Below are 6,000 nucleotides of genomic sequence, written 5' to 3' on the forward strand. Positions count from 1 at the left end.
ATTAGTCCTACAGGCAGTTGTGTCCAGAGTCCCGCAGTCCTGATTATAAAAGGAAATGTACCTTCTTTCCAGCTCTTCCCTCTCCTTCCTCACATGCTGTCTGACCAACACATGCAGTCATTCCTGTGACCCACAGTTGCACATGATGTAGGATAGTTGGCCAGGGTGTCCCAGGAGGAGGAGATATCTGTGCTAAATGGGTAAGGAGGAATCCCTGTGCCCTTCCAAAATAAAGATAACACCTATTCTTTGCTTCCTGGGGTGGTTTGGGGCATCTTCTTCCGGCATCTTGATATAGCAAGTTGTAGAATAAGGAAACAGCCTGGCGGAAAACTGATGCAAGTAAAATGTCCTCTTCCTGTGTTCCCAACCACTACTCATGACTACTGCTATTGCTGTCCTTTGCCTCTTCTCAGGCAAAATGTATGGCTTCAGTCCTTCCACAGCAGTAATTGTGGGTCCCTGCTGAAAGGAGACGTTTTCTTACATACCTTTGCTGGTTGTTTCCCCCTCAGTTTACTCCTCAGAAGAGAAAAAAAACCACCTCCAGCTTCTGTGGTGACAGTGCATAGCCAACCAGGGTCTGTACGTCTGCCCCTTTATAGCTTGATGGCGTTAGGGTACACTATGCATTGGTGTCCACTAGAGCCAGTGGGTCTGATGTGCCAGGCCATCAAACCACAGAATCACTAAGGTTGGAAAGGACCTTCAAGATCATCAAGTGCAACCATTAATCCAGCACCACCATGTCCCCTAAACCATGTCCTGAAGCGCCACATCCACACGTTTTTTGAACATTTCCAGAGATGGCGACTCCACCACCGCCCTGGGCAGCCTGTTCCAATGCCTGACCACCCTCTCAGTGAAGAAATTTTTCCTAATATCCAATCTAAACCTACCCTGGCGTAACTTGAGGCCATTTCCTCTCGTCCTGTTGCTGGTTACTTGGGAGAAGAGACCAACACCCACCTCACCACAACCCCCTTTCAGGTAGTTGTAGAGAGCAATAAGGTCTCCCCTCAGCCTTCTCTTCTCCAGACTAAACCCCAGTTCCCTCAGCCGCTCCCCATAAGACTTGTGCTCCAGACCCCTCACCAGCTTCGTTGCCCTTCTCTGGACACGCTCCAGCACCTCAGCGTCCTTCTTGTAGTGAGGGGCCCAAAACTGAACACAGGATTCGAGGTGCAGCCTCACCAGTGCCGAGTACAGGGGCACGATCACTTCCCTACTCCTGCTGGCCACACTATTCCTGATACAGGCCAGGACGCTGTTGGCCTTCTTGGCCACCTGGGCACATATTCAGCCAGCTGCCAACCAGCACCCCCAGGTACCTTTCTGCCGGGCAGCTCTCCAGCCACTCCTCCCCAAGCCTGTAGCGTTGCATGGGGTTGTTGTGGCCAAAGTGCAGGACCCTGCACTTGGCCTTATTAAACCTCATACAGTTGACCTCTGCCCATCGATCCAGCCTGTCCAGTTCCCTCTGCAGAGCCCTCCTACCCTCCAGCAGATCAACACTCCCACCCAACTTGGTGTTGTCTGCAAACTTACTGAGGGAGCACTCGATCCCCTCATCCAGATCATCATAAAGATATTGAACAAGACTGGCCCCAGAACCGAGCCCTGGGGAACACCGCTTGTGACTGGCCGCCAGCCGGATTTAACGCCATTCACCACAACTCTCTGGGCTCGGCCATCCAGACAGTTCCTCACCCAGTAAAGAGTAAATCCATCCAAGCCACAAGCCGCCAGTTTCTCCAGGAGAATGCTGTGGGAGACAGTGTCAAAGGCTTTACTAAAGTCCAGGTAGACAACATCCACAGCCTTTTCCTCATCCACTAGGCGGGTCACCTGGTCATAGAAGGAGATCAGGTTGGTCAAGCAGGACCTGCCTTTCATGAACCCATGCTGGCTGGGCCTGATCCCTTGGTTGTCCTTCACATGCCCTGTGAGCACTCTCAAGACGAACCACTCCATGATCTTCCCTGGTACGGAGGTCAGGCTGACAGGCCTGTAGTTCCCAGTATCTTCCTTCCAGCCTTTCTTGTAGATGGGTGTCACATTGGCAAGCCTCCAGTCTTCTGGGACCTCCCCTGTTAACCCGGACTGCTGATAAATGATGGAGAGTGGCTTGGCAAGCTCCTCCGCCAGCGCTCTCAGTACTCTTAGGTGGATCCCATCAGGTCCCATAGACTTGTGGGTGTCCAGGTGCTTCCTCCTGGATTACGGGTTATTGTGCTCTCCATCCCCATCTTCCAGCTCAGGGGGCTGAATACCCTGCGGATACCTGGACTGGCTATCAAAGACTGAGGCAAAGAAGGCATTAAGTACTTCAGCCTTGTCCTCGTCCTTGGAGACAATGTTCCCCGCCATATCCAGTAGGGGATGGAGATTCTCCTTGCCTCTCTTTTTGTTGTTAATATATTTGTAGAAGCATTTTTTATTATCCTTTACAACTGTGGCCAGACTGAGCTCTAGCTGGGCTTTTGCCTTTCTAATTTTGTCCCTGCTTGACCTAACGAGATCCTTGTACTCTTCGTGAGTTGCTTGCCCCTTCTTCCAGAGATGATAAACTCTCCTTTTTCTCCTGAGTCCCAGCAAAATCTCCCTGTTCAGCCAGGCCGGTCACCTTCCCTGCCAGCTCTTCTTATGGCACATGGGGACCGCCTGCTCCTGCGCCTTTAAGATTTCCTTCTTGAAGACTGTCCAGCCTTCCTGGACCCCTTTGTCCTTCAGGACTGTCTCCCAAGGGACTCTCTCAACCAGTGACCTGAACAGGCCAAAGTCTGCCCTCCGGAAGTCCATGGTAGCAGTTTTGCTGACTCCTCTCCTTACTTCTCTCACAATTGAGAATTCTGTCATGTCATGGTCACTAAGACCAAGACGGCCTCCGACCACCACTTCTCTGACCAGTCCTTCTCTGTTTATAAACAGTGTGAGGCGTTGCTATGCCTAGACAGACCCGTAGGTGTTAGCGCCAGAGGTGCTGGGGATGGGATATCCGACCATCGCACTGCCCCGACGCATGCCTTTCCTCAGGTGAACAACCTCTCCCTAAATCTCCCCCTTTACACTCAAGTTGGTGTCCGACTCCCACCTTCCCTGGCAGAAATCCCCAGTTTTCCCTGCGGGCTCCGTCCCAGAGCAGAGAGGCCCAGAGCTGCGCCGCTCTGCGCAGGGCACCATGGGGAGTGCAGCTGCCCCACGGCCCACGGCTCGGCCCCCGTGGCACCATGCTGGAGAAGCGGTTCCTTGCAGCACTGTCGTGCCGGGCACCAGTACGCTTCTGCTGCGGTATGCGCACCATGCTGGTTAATGGCTGATATTGAGTTCCCATGTGTCTTTACCCACAATTCAATTTGGCCATGCATTTTCACGACTCTTTTTCTCAAGTGGGACTATGCATGAAGACTTTAAAGAGCAGCTGGTGCCAGAGTTTTTATTTTGTGTCCTCCAGCTTCCTAACTCATGTGGAAACTGCCTCAGATTTCACTTAGATTTGACCTTGGTGTAAAAAACATCTTTTCCAGTGATGCAACAGAGCTCTCCAGATCATTTGCTCTTGTAAGTATTGATTCCCACCCCAAATCCTGAATGAATCTCTCTTTCCTTGTAGGGAGACCACTGAAGATGTTAAATAAAAAATAATTGTACAACAACCTTTTGATGTCTATATATTTTCTTTGCCTTGTCTGTTGTGGATATGTGTTAATTGTTAATTTACAGACAAAAAATGGCTTATGTACCAATATATTTAAAAAAAAGAAAAAAAAAGTTCAACTTGCTAATAAAGAATGGAGGTTAAGTTATATACGGGTTTCATATGAATTCTTTAACTCAAACAAATAAATAGTAGTAAATTACAAAATCTCTGAAGAACTTAAGCTTAACCTTGAGCTTGCTTTAGTGACAAACTTCCAGCATCTGATCACGGAATGTAAGAGATTCTTTTGAAAAAGAAAAATCTGTAGTCGAAAAAGCTGTACAGTCTCATAAGATTTCATCTACTAACTGATCTTCGATAAAGCGATTGTTTGAGTCAAGGGCGGGGGTGAAAGAAGTTATTAGCTAATGTTTGCCTTCTGTAAATGAGAGGGAAAATGACATTGATTTGCATGCATCCATGGACATAGACATCAGGTCCCTGGATTGACATCTTGAAAATCTGGTACAGTTTGCATTTGTGATTTAAAAGGGGAGGACACTACTTAATGCCTTTAAAGCACATGTGTGCACAGAAGCGCAATTGCTTTAGCTGCACCGTTGTTCTATGGCTCTGGTGAAAGCAATTTAACTTCTTTGTATGCTCAACTTCAAATTCCATAGCCCCTAACTGCACTTAAAAATTCATTTTTGAAAATCAAACCCAGACTTTTATAAAGAAGAGCCTCTCCATAGTCATCTTCAGTGACCTAAGGGATTCAGATGATCTCAGTAGCAGAATCTAGATTGTACTTTGCCTCATTAACCACATTTTGAAAATCACCAGCCTGCTTTGCCAGGAATTAAGTTACATGATTTAAAATTAACATAAGAGTTTAGCATAATTGAAGTGGGACTGTGATATCTGACTTATGGGATTATAAGAGATAAAGGCATAATTTGCAACATAAAAGATAACCTCTATTTTTAAAAGTAAATCTTAAAAGGTCAAAGTGTGAGGTTGGGCTGTAACTTGGCTTATATTTTGTAAGACTGCTAGGCAAAAGCAAAAAATGAAGGTCATCCACTATAACTAGCATAAACTCCCACCTCCACAGATGTTTGTTTTACTCAGAAAATTATATTGAACGTATGCAGAAGAGGAATGAAAATGTACTCCACAACATTCAGTGCAATGACACTTACATTAGAGATCAACTGCGGCATGCAGAGCCTCTTTTAAAGGGTTTCATTACAGTAAATGTTTTTTAGTTATGAATATTTCTTCATTTGAAGATCTCTAAGCACTTCTCTCATGCAGGTCAGTTGTCAGGGCAAGTCAAATGTGCTGTAAAGGCATTACAGGGAGTTTGTGGGAGGGCTGGAGCAGGAGGAGAGTGCTCCCTTGGCTCATTTGTCTCTTCCAAACACCAGTCAGTAGTTCTTCCCTCCTGAAACAAAAACCTGATTTTTGAAAACTAATGGTCCATATTTGCCTTTCTTCTAAAATGAATCAGTATTAAATAAAATAACGTTAATAAATAAAAAAAAATTAAAATAAAAAATAAATTAAACTGCTGAAGTATGCATTCTCAAATTCTGATATATTTGTCAACATAAGGCAGCTTCATTCTTTCCAGATAGGATTTGGCTTGCAAAGTTCAGACAAAGTTCATTACCCATCTCTTCTAAAACTGCCGGTAAACTGTTGCTTGCTGGAAGTCAGAGGTGTGCAGCCACAGTGGCACATCATCCTGAAATGTCCTCTGGTGTAACTCCCCCAAAAGGCCAAATTTATTGGAGCTACTCCTGCCTTGGGCTGTTCTATCTTGGTGATGTGTCATTGGAGATCACCACTTTAATTTTGAATGTAGTTTAAATTTAAATGAAAATTACCATATGACACTTTGCAAAAGTCTGAGAGGAAAATATTTTACTAGAGCTTTCTAGTGTATATGTAGGTTATATTTGAAAGTCTTTGTTGTACGTGCCTTCAGGCTAACAATACATCAGGTAAGACTTTTTAACTGTAACTGTTAACCAGTTTATCACATGTATAACCTGCTGTGATGCTTTCAAAACTAAACAAATATGGCCTCGGAACCTAATGTCCAAAATCAGACCATAAATTACTACACTTCATAAACAATACAGATGTGCCTGTCCTGTCATTTCCAGTTCAGGAGCAGTCAGTACTGACTGACTCAGCACAGGGAATCTGTCCCTAACCCCACATACCTGGGACTGATTTGCCTTCTGAAATGTGGCTATGTGGGTGGGTGGAGGAAACAGCCACATTATTTAGTTTAATGAGAATGTCTTAGATTAAATTTGGTATTTATAAAAATATCTATTTTGAGC

This window comes from Phaethon aethereus, assembly GCF_964289735.1.
Source record: "Phaethon aethereus genome assembly, chromosome: 2".
In the NCBI taxonomy this organism is placed as follows: Eukaryota; Metazoa; Chordata; class Aves; order Phaethontiformes; family Phaethontidae; genus Phaethon; species Phaethon aethereus.